Raw genomic sequence first — 21227 nt, 5'->3', positions numbered from 1 at the left:
GTCGAATTAACACACAAATAGCGTCGCAATGATATACGTTTTGTTCCATGCCTTCTCTTTCCCAATCTAGGAACGTTTCTACACCAATGACAGTATTTTGATTTTGGGTCGAGGATCTCCATTACGAAGCGCTATTTCTTCTCTACTGCATCCCTCGCACCCTCACATTGAGGAATTGTCACAGAAATTCCGACGCATTGAAATACATTGTGTTCCACTCCTTCTCTTTCCCAATCTGGTAACGTATCTACAGCAACGACAGGATTTTCCTTTGGCGACGAGTATCTCGTTCCCGATGAACTGTTTCTTCTTTACTGTATCCCTCGCACCCTCACATTGAGGAATTGTCACAGAAATTCCGTCGCAATGATATACGTTTTGTTCCATGCCCTCTCTTTCCCAATCTAGGAACGTTTCTACCGCTATGACAGTATATTGTTTTTGGGTCGAGGATCTCCTTTCCGATGCACTATTTCTTCTTTACTGCATCCCTCGCACCCTCACATTGAGGAATTAACACAGAAATTGCGTTGCAATGACATAAATTGTGGTCCATTCCTTCTCTTTACCAATCTGGGAACGTTTCTACGGCAACAAAATGATTTTTTTTGGGGACGAGTATCTCGTTCCCGATGCACTATTTCTTCTTAACTGTATCCCTCGCACATTCACATTGACGAATTAACACAGAAATAGCGTCCCAATTAAATACATTGTGTTCCATGTCTTCTCTTTCCCAATCTAGGAACGTTTATACAGCAACGACATGATTTTCGTTTGGGGACGAGTATCTCGTTCCCGATGCACTATTTCTGCCTTACTGTATCCCTCGCACTCTCACATTGACGAATTAACACAGAAATTGCGTCGCAATAAAATACATTGTGTTTCATGCCTTCTCCTTCGCAATCTAGGAACGTTTCCACGGCAACGACAGGATTTTTCTTTGGGTCAAGAGTCTCCTTTCCGATGCACTATTTCTTCTTTACTGTATCCCTTGCACCGTCACATTGACGAATTAACAGAGAAATGGCGTCGCAATAAAATACACTGTTTTCCATGCCTTCTCTTTCCCAATCTCTGAACGTTTCTACGTCAACGACAGGAATTTCCTTTGAGGAAGAGGATATCGTTCCTGATGAACTATTTCTTCTTTATCGCTCGCACTCTCACATTGTCGAATTAACAAATAGATAGCGTCGCAATGACATACGTTTTGTTCCATGCCTTCTCTTTCCCAATCTAGGAACGTTTCTACAGCAACGACCGGATTTCGTTTTGGGGACGAGTATCTCGTTCCCGATGAACAATTTCTTCTTTACTCGATCCATCGAACTCTAACATTCAGGAATTAACGCAGAAATTGCGTCGCAATGAAATACATTGTGTTCCATGCCTTCTCTTTCCCAATCTGGGAATGGTTCTATGGCAACGACAGGATTTTCTTTTGGGAATGAGTATCTTGTTCTTGATGCACTATTTCTTCTTTACTGTATTCCTCACAACCTCAGATTGAGGAATTAACACAGAAATTGCGTCGAAATGTAATACATTGGGTTCCATGCCTCCTCTTTCCCAATCTCGAGACGTTTGTACGGCAACGACAGGATTTTCCTTTGGCGACGAGTATCTCGTTCCCGATGATCTGTTTCTTCTTTACTGTATCCCTCGCACCCTCACATTGAGGAATTAACACAGAAATTGCGTCGCAATGAAATACATTGGGTTCCATGCCTTCTCTATCCCAATCCGGGAACGTTTCTATAGCAATCACTGGATTTTGTTTTCGGGTCGAGGACATCCTTTCCGATGCACTATTTCTTCTTTCCTGTATTCCTCGCATCCTCACATTGAGTAATTGTCACAGAAATTGCGTCGCAATGAAATACATTATGTTGCACGCCTTCTCTTTCCCAATCTGGGAACGTTTCTACGGCAACGACAGGATTTTCTTTTGGGGACGAGTATCTCGTTCTCGATGCACTATTTCTTCTTTACTGTATCCCTCGCACCCTCACATTGACGAATTAACACAGAAATTCCGTCGCAATGATATACGTTTTGTTCCATGCCTTCTCTTTTCGAATCTAGGAACGTTTCTACGGCAATGACAGTATTTTGTTTTTGGGTCGAGGATCTCCTTTCCGATGGACTATTTCTTCTTTACTGCATCCCTCGCAACTTCACATTGAGGAATTAACACAGAAATTGCGTTGCAATGACATAAATTGTGTTCCATACCTTCTCTTTACAAATCTGGGAACGTTTCTACGGCAACAAAAGGATTTTTTTTGGGGATGAGTATCTCGTTCTTGATGCACTATTTCTTCTTTACTGTATCCCTCACAACCTCAGATTGAGGAATTAACACAGAAATTGCGTCGAAATGTAATACATTGGGTTCCATGCCTCCTCTTTCCCAATCTCGAGACGTTTCTACGGCAACGACAGGATTTTCCTTTGGCGACGAGTATCTCGTTCCTGATGAACTATTTCTTCTTTACTGTATCCCTCGCACCCTTACATTGACGAATTAACACAGAAATTCCGTCGCAATGATATACGTTTTGTTCCATGCCTTCTCTTTCCCAATCTAGGAACGTTTCTACAGCAACGACAGGATTTTCTTTTGCGGACGAGTATCTCGTTCCCGATGCACTTTTTCTTCCTTACCGTATCCCTCGCACTCTCACATTGACGAATTTACAAAGAAATTGCGTCGCAATGAAATACATTATGTTCCATGCCTTCTCTTCCCAAATGTGGCAACGTTTCTACAGCAACGACAGGATTTACTTTTGGGGACGAGTATCTCGCTCCCGATGTACTATTTCTTCTTTATTGTATCCCTCGCAATCTCACATTGAGGAATTAACACAGAAATGGCGTCGCAATAAAATAGATTGTGTTCCATGCCTTCTCCTTCCCAATCTAAGTACATTTCTACGGCAACGTCAGGATTTTGTTTTGGGGTCGAGGATCTCGTTTCCCATGCACTATTTCTCCTTTACTGTATCCCTTGCACTCTCACATTGAAGAATCAACACAGAAATTGCGATGCAATGACATACATTGTGTTCCATGCCTTCTCTTGCCCAATCTGGGAACGTTTCTACGGCAACGAAAGGATTTTCTTTTGGGGACGAGTATCTCGTTCCCGATGCACTATTTCTTCTTTACTGTATCCCTCGCACTCTCACATTGACGAATGAACACAGGAATTGGGTAGCAATGAAATACATTGTGTTCCATGCCTTCTCTTTCCCAATCTGGGAACGGTTCTATGGCAATGACAGGAAATTCTTTTGGGAATGAGTATCTCGTTCTTGATGCAATATTATTCCTTTACTGTATCCCTCGCATTCTCACATTGAGGAATTAACACAGAAATTGCGTCGCATTGTAATACATTGGTTCCATGTCTTCTCTTTCCCAATCTAGGACCGTTTCTACGGCAACGACAGGATTTTGTTTTGGAATCGAGGATCTCCTTTCCGATGCACTATTTCTTCTTTACTCTATCCCTCGCACCCTGACATTGATGATTTATCACAGAAATTGCGTCGCAAAGAAATACATTGTGTTCCAAGCCCTCTCTTTCCCAATCTGGGAACGTTTCTACAGCAACGACAGGATTTTCTTTTGGGGACGAGTATCTCGTTCCCGATGCTGTATTTCTTCTTTACTGTATCCCTCGCACTCTCACATCGACGTATTAACACAGAAATTGCGTCGCAATACATTGTGTTCCTTGCCTTCGGTTTTTCCAAACTGGGAACGTTTCTAAGGCGGCGACAGGATTTTATTTGGGGACGAGTATCTCGATCCCGATGAACTATTTCTTCCTTACTGTATCCCTCGCACTCTCACATTGAGTAACTATCACAGAAATAGCGTCGCAATGAAATACATTATGTTCCATGTCTTCTCTTTCCGAATCTGGGGTTGTTTCTACGGCAACAACATGATTCTCTTTTGAGAACGAGTATCTCGTTCCCGATGCCATATTTCTTCTTTACTGTATCCCTCTCACTCTCACATTGACGAATTAAGACAGAAATTGCGACGCAATGAAATACATTGTGTTCCATGACTTCTCATTCCCATTCTGGGAACGTTTCTACGGCACCGACTGGATTTTCCTTTGGGGATGGGTATCTCGTTCCCGAAGCACTATTTCTTCTATACTGTATCCCTCGCACTCTCACATTGACGAATTAACACAGAAATTGCGACGCAATGAAATACATTGTGTTCCATGCCTTCTCATTCCCATTCTGGGAACGTTTCTACGGCACCGACTGGATTTTCCTTTGGGGATGGGTATCTCGTTCCCGAAGCACTATTTCTTCTATACTGTATCCCTCACACTCTCACATTGTCGAATGAACACATACACTCCTGGAAATGGAAAAAAGAACACATTGACACCGGTGTGTCAGACCCACCATACTTGCTCCGGACACTGCGAGAGGGCTGTACAAGCAATGATCACACGCACGGCACAGCGGACACACCAGGAACCGCGGTGTTGGCCGTCGAAAGGTGCTAGCTGCGCAGCATTTGTGCACCGCCGCCGTCAGTGTCAGCCAGTTTGCCGTGGCATACGGAGCTCCATCGCAGTCTTTAACACTGGTAGCATGCCGCGACAGCGTGGACGTGAACCGTATGTGCAGTTGACGGACTTTGAGCGAGGGCGTATAGTGGGCATGCGGGAGGCCGGTTGGACGTACCGCCGAATTGCTCAACACGTGGGGCGTGAGGTCTCCACAGTACATCGATGTTGTCGCCAGTGGTCGGCGGAAGGTGCACGTGCCCGTCGACCTGGGACCGGACCGCAGCGACGCACGGATGCACGCCAAGACCGTAGGATCCTACGCGCGGCCGTAGAGGACCGCACCGCCACTTCCCAGCAAATTAGGGACACTGCTGCTCCTGGGGTATCGGCGAGGACCATTCGCAACCGTCTCCATGAAGCTGGGCTACGGTCCCGCACACCGTTAGGCCGTCTTCCGCTCACGCCCCAACGTCGTGCAGCCCGCCTCCAGTGGTGTCGCGACAGGCGTGAATGGAGGAACGAATGGAAACGTGTCGTCTTCAGCGACGAGAGTCGCTTCTGCCTTGGTGCCAATGATGGTCGTATGCGTGTTTGGCGCCGTGCAGGTGAGCGCCACAATCAGGACTGCATACGACCGAGGCACACAGGGCCAACACCCGGCATCATGGTGTGGGAAGCGATCTCCTACACTGGCCGTACACCACTGGTGATCGTCGAGGGGACACTGAATAGTGCACGGTACATCCAAACCGTCATCGAACCCATCGTTCTACCATTCCTAGACCGGCAAGGGAACTTGCTGTTCCAACAGGACAATGCACGTCCGCATGTATCCCGTGCCACCCAACGTGCTCTAGAAGGTGTAAGTCAGCTACCCTGGCCAGCAAGATCTCCGGATCTGTCCCCCATTGAGCATGTTTGGGACTGGATGAAGCGTCGTCTCACGCCGTCTGAACGTCCAGCACGAACGCTGGTCCAACTGAGGCGCCAGGTGGAAATGGCATGGCAAGCCGTTCCACAGGACTACATACAGCATCTCTACGATCGTCTCCATGGGAGAATAGCAGCCTGCATTGCTGCGAAAGGTGGATATACACTGTACTAGTGCCGACATTGTGCATGCTCTGTTGCCTGTGTCTATGTGCCTGTGGTTCTGTCAGTGTGATCGTGTGATGTATCTGACCCCAGGAATGTGTCAATAAAGTTTCCCCTTCCTGGGACAATGAATTCACGGTGTTCTTATTTCAATTTCCAGGAGTGTATATTGCGTCGCAATGAAATACGTTATGTTCCATGCCTTCGGTTTCCGAATATGGGAATGTTTCTACAGCAACGACAGGATATTGTTTTGGGGACGAGTATCTCATTCCCGATGCACTATTTCTTCTTTACTGTATCCCTCGCACCCTCACATTGAGGAATTAACACAGAGAGTGCGTCGCAATGTAATACATGTGTACCATGTCTTCTCTTTCCCATTCTAGGACCGTTTCTACGGCAACGACAGGATAATATTTTGGAATCGAGGATCTCTTTTCCCATGCACTATTTCTTCTTTACTGTATCCCTCGCACCCTCACATTGAGTAACTATCACAGAAATGGCGTCGCAATGAAATACATTATGTTCCATGCCTCCTCTTTCCCAGTCTGGGAACGTTTCTACGGCAACGACAGGATTTTCTTTTGGGGACGAATATCTCGTTCCCGATTAACTGTTTCTTCTTTACTGTATTTCTCGCACTCTCACATTGTCGGATGAACACAGAAATTGCGTCCCAATGAAATACATTGTGTTCCATGCCTTCTCTTTCCAATCTGGGAACGTTTCTACGGCAACGAAAAGATATTCTTTTGGGGACGAGCATCTCGTTCCTGATGCACTATTTCTTCATTACTGTATCCCTCGCACTCCCTCATTGACGAAGTAACACAGAAATAGCGTCGCAATGAAATACATTGTGTTCCATGCCTTCTCTTTCCCAATCTAGGAACGTTTAGACGGCAACGACTGGATTTTATTTTGGGGTCGAGGAACTCCTTTCCGATGTATTTGTTTTTTATGGTATCCCTCGCATCCTCACATTGAGGGATTAACACAGAAAGTGCGTCGCATTGAAATACATTGTGTCCCATGATTTCTCTATCTCAATCTGGGAACTGTTCTATGGCAACGACAGGATATTCTTTTGGGGATGAGTATCTCGTTCTTGATGCACTATTACATCTTCACTGTATCCCTCGCATCCTCACATTGAGGAATTGTGACAGAAATCGCGTCGCAATGAAAGACATTTTGTTCCACGCCTTCTCTTTCCCAATCTAAGAACGTATCTACGGCAACTACAGGATTTTGTTTCGGGGTCGAGGATCTCCTTTCCGATGCACTATTTGTTCTTTATGGTATCCCTCGCACCCTCACATTGAGGGATTAACAAAGAAATTGCGTCGCATTGTAATACATGGGTTCCATGACTTCTCTTTCCTATTCTAGGACCGTTTCTACGACAAAGACAGGATTTTGTTTTGGAATCGATGATCTCCTTTCCAATGCACTATTTCTTCTTTACTGTATCCCTCACACCCTCACACTGACGAATTATCACAGAAATTGCGTCGCAATGAAATACATTGTGTTTCACGCCTTCTCCTTCGCAATCTAGGAACGTTTACACGGCAAAGACAGGATTTTTTTTGGGGACGAGTATCTCGTTCCCGATGCACTATTTCTTCGTTACTGTATCCCTCACACTCTCACATTGTCGAATGTACACATATATTGCGTCGCAATGAAATACGTTATGTTCCATGCCTTCTCTTTCCGAATCTAGGAACGTTTCTACGGCAACGACAGGATTCTGTTTTGGTGTCGAGCATCACCTTTCCGAAGCACTATTTCTTTTTTACTGTATCCCTCGCACCCTCACATTAACGAATTAACACGTAAAGTGCGTCGCAATGAAATACATTGTGTTCCATGCCTTCCCGTTCCCAACCTAGGAACGTTTCTACGGCAACGACAGGATTTTGTTTTCGGGTCGAGGATCTCTTTTCCGATGCTTATTTCTTCCTTACTGTATTCCTCGCATCCTCACATTGAGGAATTGTCACAGAAATCGCGTTGCAATGAAAGACATTGTGTTCCACGCATTCTCTTTCCCAATTTGGGAACGTTTCTACGTCAACGAAAGGATTATCTTTTGGGGACGAGTATCTCGCTCCCGATGTACTATTTCTTCTTTACTGTATCCCTCGCCCTCTCACATTGAGGAATTAACACAGAAATTGCATCGCAATAAAATACATTGTGTTCCATGCCTTCTCCTTCCTAATCTAGGTACGTTTCTACGGCAACGTCAGGATTTTGTTTTGGGGTGGAGGATCTCCTTTCCCATGCACTATTTCTTCTTTACTGTGTGCCTTGCACTCTCACATTGAGGAATCAACACAGAAATTGCGTTGCAATGACATACATTGTTTTCCATGCCTTCTCTTGCCCAATCTGGGAACGTTTCTATGGCAACGAAAGTATTTTCTTTTGGGGACGAACATCTCGTTCCCGATGCACTATTTCTTCATTACTGTATCCCTCGCACTCTCCATTGACGAATTAACACAGAAATAGCATTCCCAATCTAGGAACGTTTCTACGGCAACGAGAGGATTTTTTTTTTGGCGACTAGTATCTCTTTCCCGATGCACTACATCTTCTTTACTGTATCCCTCGCACTCTCACATTGACGAATTAACACTGGAATTGCGTCGCAAAGAAATACATTGTGTTCCATGCCTTCTCTTTCCCAATCTACGAACGTTTCTACGGCAACGAGAGGATTTTTTTTTTGGGGACTAGTATCTCTTTCGCGATGCACTATTTCTTCATTACTGTATCCCACTCACTCTCATATTGACGAATTAACACAGAAATTTCGTCGCAATAAAATTCATTCTGTTCCATGCCTTCTCTTTCCCAATCAGGGAACGTTTCTACGGCAAAGACAGGATATTGTTTTGAGGACGAGTATCTCGTTCCCGATGCACTATTTCTTCTTTATTGTTGCCCTCGCACGATCACATTGACGAATTAACACAGAAATTGCGTCGCAATGAAATACATTGTGTTCCATGCATTCGCTTTCCCAATCTGGGAACGTTTCTACGGCAACGACAGGATTTTCTTTTGGGGACGAGTATCTCGTTCCCGATGCACTGTTTCTTCTTTACTGTATCCCTCGCACTCTCACATTGACGAATGAACACAGAAATTGGGTTGCAATTTAATACATTGTGTTACATGCCTTCTCTTTCCCAATCTGGGAACGTTTCTACGCCATTGACTGGATTTTCTTTTGGGGACGAGTATCTCGTTCCCGATGCACTATTTCTTCTTTAGTGTATCCCTCGCTCTCTCACAATCACATTTTAAGACAGAAAATGCGTCGCAATGAAAAACATTGTGTTCCATGCCTTCTCTATCCCAATCTGGGAACGTTTCTATGGCAACGAGAGAATTTTTTTTTGGGGTCGAGTATCTCGTTCCCAATGCACTATTTTTTCTTTACTGTATTACTCTCACATTGAGGAATTAACACAGAAATCGTGTCGCAAAGAAATACATTGTATTGCATGCCTTCTCTTTCCAAATCTCGAAACGTTTTTACGGCAACGACAGGATTTTCTTTTGGGGACTAGTATCTCTTTCCCGATGAACTATGTCTTCTTTACTGTATCCCTCGCACCCTCACATTGACGAATTAACACAGAAATTGAGTCGCAATGAAATACATTGCGTTCCATGCCTTCTCTTTCGCAATCTGGGAACGTATCTACCGCAACGACATGATTTTCTTTTGGGGACGAGTATCTCGTTCCCGATTAACTACTTCTTCTTCACTGTATCCCTCGCACTCTCACATTGTCGAATGAACACAGAAATTGCGTCGCAATGAAACACATTGTATTCCATGCCTTCCCATTCCCAACCTAGGAACGTTTCTACGGCAACGACAGGATTTTGTTTTCGGGTCGAGGGTGTCTTTTCCGATGCTTATTTCTTCTTTACTGTATTCCTCGCATCCTCACATTGAGGAATTGTCACAGAAATCGCGTCGCAATAAAAGGCATTGTGTTCCACGCCTTCTCTTTCCCAATTTGGGAACGTTTCTACGGCAACGACAGGATTTTCTTTTATGGACGAGTATCACGTTCCCGGTGCACAATTTCTTCTTTACTCTATACCTCGCACTCTGACATTGAGGAATTAACACAGAAATTGCGTCGCAATAATATACATTGTGTTCCATGGCTTCTCTTTCCCAATCTGGGAACAGATCTATGGCAACGACAGGATTTTATTTTGGGGACGAGTATCTCGTTCCCGATGCACTATTTCTTCTTTACTGTATCCCTCGCACTCTCACATTGACGAATTAACACAGAAATTGCGTCGCAATGAAATACATTTTGTACCATGCCTTCTCTTTCCAAATGTGGGAACGTTTCTACGGCAATGACAGGATTTATTTTTGGGGGCGCGTATCTCGATCCCTATGTACTATTTCTTCTTTTCTGTATCCCTCGCACTCTCACATTGAGGAATTAACACAGATATTGCGTCGCAATAAAATACATTGTGTTCTATGCAATCTCCTTCCCAATCTAGGTACGCTTCTACGGCAACGTCAGGATTTTGTTTTGGGGTCGAGTATCTCATTTCCCATGCACTATTTGTTCTTTACTATATCCCTTGCACTCTCACATTGAGGCATCAACACAGAAATTGCATTGCAATGACGTACATTGTGTTCCATGCCTTGTCTTTCCAAATCTGGGAACGTTTCTACGGCAACGACAGGATTTTCTTTTGGGGACTAGTATCTCGTTCCCCATGCACTATTTCTTTTTTACTGTATCCCTCGCACTCTCACACTGACGAATGAACACTGAAATTGGGTCGCAATGAAATACATTGTGTTCCATGCCTTCTCTTTCCCAATCTTGGAACGTTTCTACGCCAACGACAGGATTTTCTTTTGGGGACATCTCGTTCCCGATGAACTATTTCTTCTTTAGTGTATCCCGCGCTCTCTCACATTAACATTTTAAGACAGAAAATGCGTCGCAATGAAATACAATGTGTTCCATGCCTTCTCTTTCCCAATCTGGGAACGTTTCTATGGCAACGAGAGAATTTTCTTTTGGGGTCGAGTATCTCGTTCCCGATGCACTATTATTTCTTTACTGTATCACTAGCACTCTCACATTGAGTAATTAACACCAAATTAACGTCGCCATGAAATACAATGCGTTCCATGCCTTCTCTTTCCCAATCTGGGAACGTTTCTACGGCAACGACAGTAATTTCCTTTGGGGACGAGTATCTCGTTCCCGATTAACTATTTCTTCTTTCCTGTATCCCTCGCACTCTCACATTGTCGAATTAACACATTAATAGCGTCGCAATGATATACGTTGGATTCCCTAACTTCTCTTTCCCAATCTGGGATCGTTTCTACGGCAATGACAGTATTTTGTTGTTGTGCCGAGGATCTCATTTCCGATGCACTATTTCTTCTTTACTGTATCCCTCGCACATTCACATTGAGGAATTAACACAGAAAGTGCGTCGCATTGAAAGACATTGTGTTCCATTCCTTCTCTTTCCCAATCTATGAACGTTTCTATAGCAATGACAGTATTTTGTTTTTGGGTCGAGGATCTCCTTTCCGATGCAATATTTCTTCTTTACTGCATCCCTCGCACCCTCACATTGAGGAATTGTCACAGATCTTCCATCGCAATGAAATACATTGTGTTCCACTCCTTCTCTTTCCCAATCTGGTAACGTATCTACAGCCACGACAGGATTTTCTATTGGGGACGAGTATCTCGTTTCCGATGCACTAATTCTTCTTTACTGTATCCCTCGCATGCGCATATTGAAAAATTAACACAGAAATTGCGTCGCTATGAAATACATAGTGTTCCATGCCTTCTCTTTCCGAATCTGTTATCGTTTCTATGGCAACGACAGGATCTTCTTCTGGGGACGAATATCACGTTCCCAATGCACTATTTCTTCTTCACTGCATCACTCGCCCCATCACATTGAGGAATTAACACAGAAATTGCGTCGCAATGAAATACATTGGGTTCCATGCCTTCTCTATCCCAATCCGGGAACGTTTCTATGGCAACGACTGGATTTTGTTTATTGGTAGAGGATCTCTTTTCCGATGCACTATTTCTTCTTTACTGTATTCCTTGCATCCTCACGTTGAATAATTGTTACAGAAATTGCGTCGCAATGAAATACATTGTGTGCCACGCCATCTCTTTCCGAATCTGGGAACGTTTCTACGGCAACGACAGGAATTTCCTTTGGGGACGAGTATCTCGTTCCCGATGAACTTTTTCTTCTTACTGTATCCCTCGCACCCTCACATTGAGAAATTAACCCAGAAATTGCGTCGCAATGAAATACATTATGTTCCACGCCTTCTCTTTCCGAATCTGGGAAAGTTTCTACGGCAACGACAGGATTTTGTTTTTGGGTCGAGGATCTCCATTCCGAAGCACTATTTCTTCATTACTGTATCCCACGCACTCTCACATTGAGGAATTAACACAGAAATTGCGTCGCATAAAATACACTGTGTCCAATGCCTTCTCCTTCGCAATCTAGTATCGGTTCTACGGCAAGGACAGGATTTTGTTTTGGGGTCGAGGATCTCCTTTCCGATGCACTATTTCTTCTATACTGTATCTCTCGCACCCTTACATCGACGATTTAACACAGAAATGGCGTCGCAATAAAATACACTGTGTTCCATGCCTTCTCCTTCCCAATCTCGAAACGTTTCTACGGCAACGACAGGATTTTCCTTTGGGGACGAGTATCTTGCTTCCGATGAACTGTTTCTTCTTTACTATATCCCTCGCACTCTCACATAGACGAATTAGCACAGAAATAGCGTCGCAATGATATACGTTTTGTTCCATGCCTTCTCTTTCCCAATCTAGGAACGTTTCCACGGTAACGACAGTATTTTGTTTTTGGGTCAAGGATCTCCTTTCCGATGCACTATTTTTTCTTTACTGCATCCCTCGCACCCTCACATTGAGGAATTAACACAGAAATTGCGTTGCAATGACATAAATTGTGTTTCATACCTTCTCCTTACCAATCTGGGAACATTTCTACGGCAACAAAAGAATTTTTTTTGGGGACGAGTATCTCGTTCCCGATGCACTATTTCTTCTTTACTGTATCCCTCGGACTCTGACCTTGACGATTTAACACAGAAATAGCGTCGCAATAAAATACATTGTGTTCCATGACTTCACTTTCCCAATCTAGGAATGTTTCTACGGCAACGACAGGATTTTGTTTTGGAGTCGAGGATCTCGTTCCCGATAAACTATTTCCTCATTACTGTATCCCTCGCACTCACACATTGACGAATTAAAACAGAAATTGCGCTGCCATAAAATACACTGTGTTCCATGCCGTCTCTGTCCCAATCTAGGAACCTTTCACCGGCAACGACGGGATTTTGCTTTGGGTTCGAGGATCTCGTTCCCGATGCACTATTTCTTCATTATTGTATCCCTTGCACTCTCACATTGAGGAATTAACACAGAAATTGCGTCGCTATAAAATACATTGTGTTTCATGCCTTCACTTTCCCAATCTAGGAACGTTTCTACAGCAACGACAGGTTTTGTTTTGAGGTCGAGGATCTCCTTTCCGATGCACTATTTCTTCATTACTGTATTCTTCGCACTATCACATTCACGAATTAACACAGAAATAGCATCGCAATGAAATACATTGCGTTCTTTTTCCCAATCTCGGAACGTTTCTAAGGCAACGACAGGAGTTTCCTGTGGGGACGAGTATTTCGTTCCTGATGAACTATTTCTTCTTTACTGTATCCCTCGCACTCTCACATTGTCGAATTAACACATAAATAGCGTCGCAATGATATACGTTTTTTCCATGCCTTCTCTATCCCAATCTATGAACGTTTCTATAGCAATGACAGTATTTAGTTTTTGGGTCGAGGATCTCCTTTCTGATGCACCATTTCTTCTTTACTGCATCCGTCGCACCCTCACATTGAGGAATTGTCACAGATCTTCCATCGCAATGAAATACATTGTGTTCCACTTCTTCTCTTTCCCAATCTGGTAACATATCTACAGCAAGGACTTGTTTTTCTTTTGGGGACACGTATCTAGTTCCCGATGCACTATTTCATCTTTACTGTATCCCTCGAACTCTCACATTGACGAATTAACACCGAAATTGCGCCGAAATGAAATACATTGTGTTCCATGCCCTCTCTTTCCCAAACTGGGACCATTTCTACGGCAACGAAAGGATCTTCTTTTGGGGACGAGTATCTCGATCCCGATACACTTCTTTACTGTATCCCTCGCACCCTCAAATTGACGAATTAACACAGAAATTGCGTCGCAATGAAATACATTGTGTTCCATGCCTTCTCTTTCCGAATATGGGATCGTTTCTACGGCAACGACAGGATCTTTTTTGGGGACGAATATCACGTTCCCGATGCACTATTTCTTCTTTACTGTATCCCTCGCACCCTCACATCTAGGAATTAACACAGAAATTGCGTCGCAATGAAGTACATTGGGTTCCATGCCTTCTCTATCCCAATCCGGGAACGTTTCTATGGCAACGACTGCATTTTGTTTTCGGGTCGAGGACCTCTTTTCCGATGCACTATTTCTTCTTTACTGTATTCCTCGCATCCTCACATTGAGTAATTGTCACAGAAATTGCGTCGCAATGAAATACATAATGTTGCACGCCTTCTCTTTCCCAATCTGGGAACGTTTCTACGGCAACGACAGGATTTTCTTTTGGGGACGATTAACTCGTTCCCGATGCACTATTTCTTCATTACTGTATCCCTCGCACCCTCAAATTGACGAATTACCACAAAAATTGCGTCGCAATGAAATACATTGTGTTCCATGCCTTCTCTTTCCGAATACGGGATCGTTTCTAAGGCAACGACAGTATCTCTTTTGGGGACGAATATCACGTTCCCGATGCACTATTTTATCTTTACTGTATCCCTTGCACCCTCTCATTGACGAATTAACACAGAAATGGCGTCGCAATAAGATACATTGTTTTCCATGCCTTCTCTTTCCCAATCTCGGAACGTTTCTACAGCAACGACCGGATTTAGTTTTGGGGACGAGTATCTCGTTCCCGATGAACAATTTCTTCTTTACTTTATCCCTCGAACTCTAACATTCAGGAATTAACACAGAAATTGCGTCGCAATGAAGTACATTGTGTTCCATGCCTTCTCTTTCCGAATGTGGGGTCGTTTCTACGGCAACGACAGGATTTTGTTTTCGGGTCGAGGACCTCTTTTCCGATGCACTATTTCTTCTTTACGGTATTCCTCGCATCCTCACATTGAGTAATTGTCACAGAAATTGCGTCGCAATGAAATACATTATGTTGCAGGCCTTCTCTTTCCCAATCTGGGAACGTTTCTACGGCAACGACAGGATTTTCCTTTGGGGACGAGTATCTCGTTCCTGACGCACTATTTCATCATTACTGTATCCCTCGCACTCTCACATTGAGGAATTAACTCAGAAATTGCGTCGCAATAAAATACATTGTGTTTCATGCCTTCTCCTTCGCAATCTAGGAACGTTTCCACGGCAACGACAGGATTTTTTTTTGGGTCGAGGATCTCCTTTCCGATGCACTATTTCTTCCTTACTGTATCCCTTGCACCCTCACATTGACGAATTAACACAGAAATGGCGTCGCAATAAAATACATTGTTTTCCATGCATTCTCTTTCCCAATCTCGGAACGTTTCTACAGCAACGACCGGATTTAGTTTTGGGGACGAGTATCTCGTTCCCGATGAACAATTTCTTCTTTACTCTATCCCTCGAACTCTAACATTCAGGAATTAACACAGAAATTGCGTCGCAATGAAGTACATTGTGTTCCATGCCTTCTCTTTCCGAATGTGGGATCGTTTCTACGGCAACGACAGGATCTTATTTTGGGGACGGATATCACATTCCCGATGCACTATTTCTTCTTTACTGTATCACTCGCACCCTAACATTGAGGAATTAACACAGAAATTGCGTCGCAATGAAATACATTGCGTTTCATGCCTTCTGTATCCCAATCCGGGAACGTTTCTATGGCAACGACTGGATTTTGTTTTCGGGTCGAGGACCTCTTTTCCGATGCACTATTTCTTCTTTACTGTATTCCTCGCATCCTCACATTGAGTAATTGTCACAGAAATTGCGTCGCAATGAAATACATTATGATGCACGCCTTCTCTTTCCCAATCTGGGAACGTTTCTACGGCAACGACAGGATTTTCCTTTGGGGACGAGTATCTCGTTCCTGATGCACTATTTCATCATTACTGTACCCCTCGCACTCTCACATTGAGGAATTAACACAGAAATTGCGTCGCAATAAAATACATTGTGTTTCATGCCTTCTCCTTCGCAATATAGGAACGTTTCCACGGCAACGACAGGATTTTTTTTGGAGTCGTGGATATCCTTTCCGATGCACTATTTCTTCTTTACTGTATCCCTTGCACACTCACATTGACAAATTAACACAGAAATGGCGTCGCAATAAAATACGTTGTTTTCCATGCCTTCTCTTTCCCAATCTCGGAATGTTTCTATGGCAACGACAGGAATTTGCTTTGGGGACGAGTATCTCTTTCCTGATAAACTATTTCTTCTTTACTGGATCCCTCGCACTCTCACATTGTCGAATTAACACATAAATAGCGTCGCAATGATATACGTTTTGTTCCATGCCTTCTCTTTCCCAATCTAGGAACGTTTCTGTAGCAACGACCGGATTTTGTTTTGGGGACGAGTATCTCGTTCCCGATGAACAATTTCTTCTTTACTCTATCCCTCGAACTCTAACATTCAGGAATTAACACAGAAATTGCGTCGCAATGAAATACATTGTGTTCCATGCCTTCTCTTTCCCAATCTGGGAACGGTTCTATGGCAACGACAGGATTTTCATTTGGGAATGAGTGTCTCGTTCTTGATGCACTATTTCTTCTTTACTGTATCCCTCACAACCTCACATTGAGGAATTAACACAGAAATTGCGTCGAAATGTAATACATTGGGTTCCATGCCTCCTCTTTCCCAATCTCGAGACGTTTCTACGGCAACGAAAGGATTTTCCTTTGGCAACGAGTATCTCGTTCCCGATGAACTGTTTCTTATTTTCTGTATCCCTCGCACCCTCACATTGAGGAATTGTCACAGAAATTCCGTCGCAATGCTATACGTTTTGTTCCATGCCTTCTCTATCCCAATCTAGGAAAGTTTCTACGGCAATGACAGTATTTTGTTTATGGCTTGAGGATCTCCTTTCCGATGCACTATTTCTTCTTTACTGCATCCCTCGCACCCTCCCATTGAGGAATTAACACAGAAATTGCGTTGCAATGACATAAATTTTGTTCCAAACCTTCTCTTTACCAGTCTGGGAACGTTTCTACGGCAACAAAAGGATTTTTGTTGGGGACGAGTATCTCGTTCCCGATGCACTATTTCTTCTTTACTGTATACCTCGCACTCTCACATTGACGAATTAACACAGAAATAGCGTCGCAATTAAATACATTGTGTTCCATGTCTTCTCTTTCCCAATCTAGGAACGTTTCTACAGCAACGACAAGATTTTCTTTTGGGGACGAGTATCTCGTCCCCAATGCACTATTTCTTCTTTACTGTATCCCTCGCACCCTCAAATTGACGAATTAACACAGAAATTGCGTCGCAATGAAATACACTGTGTTCCATGCCTTGTCTTTCCGAATCTGGGATCGTTTCCACGGCAACGAGAGGATCTTCTTTTGGGGACGAATATCACGTTCCCGATGCACTATTTTTCCTTTACTGTATCACTGGCACCCTCAAATTGAGGAATTAACACAGAAATTGCGTCCCAATGAAATTCATGGGTTCCATGCCTTCTCTATCCCAATCCGGGAACGTTTCTATGGCAACGACTGGATTTTGTTTTCGGGTCGAGGACCTATTTTCCGATGCATTATTTCTTCTTTACTGTATTCCTCGCATCCTCACATTGAGTAATTGTCACAGAAATTGCGTCGCAATGAAATACATTATGTTGCACGCCTTCTCTTTCCCAATCTGGGTACGTTTCTACGGCAACGACAGGATTTTCTTTTTGGGACGAATATCACGTTCCCGATGCACTATTTCTTCTTTAGTGTATCCCTCGCACTCTCACATTGAGGAATTAACACAGAAATTGCGTCTCAATAAAATACATTGTGTTTCATGCCTTCTCTTTCCAAATCTCGGAACGTTTCTACGGCAAAGACAGGAATTTCTTTTGGGGACGAGTATCTCGTTCCTGATGAACTATTTCTTCTTTACTGTATCCCTTGCAGTGTCACATTGTCGAATTAACACATAAATAGCGTCGCAATGTTATACGTTTTGTTCCATGCTTTCTCTTTCCCAATCTAGGAACGTTTCTACAGCAACGACCGGATTTTGTTTTGGGGACGAATATCTCGTTCCCGATGAGCAATTTCTTCTTTACTCTATCCCTCGAACTCCAACATTCAGGAATTAACACAGAAAATGAGTCGCAATGAAATACATTGTGTTCCATGCCTTCACTTTCCCAATCCGGGAACGTTACTATGGCAACGACTGGATTTTGTTTTCGGGTCGAGGACCTCTTTTCCGATGCACTATTTCTTCTTTACTGTATTCCTTGCATCCTCGCATTGAGGAATTAACACAGAAATTGCGTTGAAATGTAATACATTGGGTTCCATGCCTCCTCTTTCCCAATCTCGAGACGTTTCTACCGCAACGACAGGTTTTTCCTTTGGGGACGAGTATCTCGTTCCCGATGAACTGTTTCTTCTTTACTGTATCCCTCGCACCCTCACATTGAGTAATTGTCACAGAAATTCCGTCGCAATGATATACGTTTTGTTCCATGCCTTCTTTTTCCCAATCTAGGAACGTTTCAACGGCAATGACAGTATTTTGTTTTTGGGTCGGGGATCTCCTTTCTGATGCACTATTTCTTCTTTACTGCATCCCTCGCAACCTCACATTAAGAAATTAACACAGAAATTGCGTTCCAATGACATAAATTGTGTTCCATACCTTCTCTTTACCAATCTGGGAACGTTTCTATGGCAAAAAAAGGATTTTTTTTGGGGACGAGTATCTCGTTTCCGATGCACTATTTCTTCTTTACTGTATCCCTCGCACTCTCGCATTCACGAATTAACACAGAAATAGCGTCGCAATGAAATACATTGCGTTCCATGCCTTCTCCTTCCCAATCCGGGAACTTTTCTACGTCAACGTCGGGATTTTCCATTGGGGACTAGTATCTCGTTCTCGATGCACTATTTCTTCTTTACTGTAACCCTCGCACCCTCACATCTAGGAATTAACAAAGAAATTGCGTCGCAATGAAGTACATTGGGTTCCATGCCTTCTCTATCCCAATCCGGGAAAGTTTCTATGGCAACGACTGGATTTTGTTTTCGGGTCGAGGACCTCTTCTCCGATGCACTATGTCTTCTTTACTGTATTTCTCGCATCCTCACATTGAGTAATTGTCACAGAAATTGCGTCGCAATGAAATACATAATGTTGCACGCCTTCTCTTTCTCAATCTGGGAACGTTTCTACGGCAACGACAGGATTTTCTTTTGGGGACGATTAACTCGTTCCCGATGCACTATTTCTTCATTACTGTATCCCTCGCACTCTCACATTGAGGAATTAACACAGAAATTGCGTCGCAATAAAATACATTGTGTTTCATGCCTTCTCCTTCGCAATTTAGGAACGTTTCCATGGCAAAGAGAGGATTTTTTTTTTGGGTCGAGGATCTCCTTTCCGATGCACTATTTTTTCTTTACTGTATCCCTTACACCCTCACATTGACGATTTAACACAGAAATGGCGTCGCAATAAAATACATTGTTTTCCATGCCTTCTCTTTCCAAATCTCGGAACGTTTCTACGGCAACGACAGGAATTTCCTTTGGGGACGAGTATCTCGTTCCTGATGAACTAGTTCTTCTTTACTGTATCCCTCGCACTCTAACATTGTCGAATTAACACATAAATAGCGTCGCAATGATATACGTTTTGTTCCATGCCTTCCCTTTCCCAATCTAGGAACGTCTCTACAGCATCGACCGGATTTTGTTTTGGGGACGAATATCTTGTTCCCGATGAACAATTTCTTCTTTACTCTATCCCTCGAACTCTAACATTCAGGAATTAACACAGAAATTGTGTCGCAATGAAATAAATTGTTTTCCATGCCTTCTCTTTCAAAATCTGGGAACGGTTCTATGGCAACGACAGGATTGTCATTGGGAATGAGTATCTCGTTCTTGATGCACTATTTCTTCTTTGCTGTATCCCTCGCACTCTCACATTGACGAATTAACACAGAAATAGCGTCGCAATTAAATACATTGTGTTCCATGTCTTCTCTTTCCCAATCTAGGAACGTTTCGACAGCAACGTCGGGATTTTCCTTTGGGGACAAGTGTCTCGTTCCTGGTGAACTATTTCTTCTTTACTGTATCCCCCGCACTCTCACATTGTCGAATTAACACATAAATAGCGTCAAAATGATATACATTGGGTTCCATGCCTTCTCTTTCCGAATCTGGGATCGTTTCTACGGCAACGACAGGACCTTCTTTTGGGGACGAATATCACGATCCCGATGCACTATTTCTTCTTTACTGTATCCCTCGCACCCTCACATTGAGGAATTGTCACAGAAATTCCGTCGCAATGATATACGTTTTGTTCCATGCCTTCTCTTTCCCAATCTAGGAACGTTTCAACGGCAATGACAGTATTTTGTTTTTGGGTCGAGGATCTCCTTTCCGATGCACTATTTCTTCCTTACTGCATCCCTCGCAACCTCACATTGAGGTATTAACACAGAAATTGCGTTGCAATTACATAAATTGTGTTCCATACCTTCTCTTTACCAATCTGGGAACGTTTCTACGGCAAAAAGAGGATTTTTTTTGGGGACCAGTATCTCGTTCACGATGCACTATTTTTTCTTTACTGTATCCCTCGCACTCTCACATTGACGAATTAACACAGAAATATCGTCGCAATTAAATACATTGTGTTCCATGCCTTCTCTTTCCCAATCTAGGAACGTTTCGACAGCAACGTCGGGATTTTCCCTTGGGGACGAGTATCTCGTTCTCGATGCACTATTTCTTCTTTACTGTATCCCTCGCACCCTCACATTGAGCAATTAACACAGAAACTACGTCGCAATGAAATACATTGGGTTCCATGCCTTCTCTTTCCGAATCTGGGATCGTTTCTACGGCAACGACAGGACCTTCTTTTGGGGACGAATATCACGTTCCCGATGCACTATTTCTTCTTTACTGTATCCCTCGCACCCTCACATTGAGGAATTAACACAGAAATTGCGTCGCAATGAAATACATTGGGTACCATGCCTTCTCTATCCCAACCCGGGAACGGCTCTATGGCTACGACAGGATTTTGTTTTCGGGTCGAGGACCTCTTTTCCG

Source organism: Schistocerca nitens, chromosome 9 (assembly GCF_023898315.1).
Source record: "Schistocerca nitens isolate TAMUIC-IGC-003100 chromosome 9, iqSchNite1.1, whole genome shotgun sequence".
NCBI lineage: Eukaryota > Metazoa > Arthropoda > Insecta > Orthoptera > Acrididae > Schistocerca > Schistocerca nitens.
The sequence above is the reverse complement of the archived record's forward strand: the minus strand, read 5'-3'. Positions refer to the sequence as shown.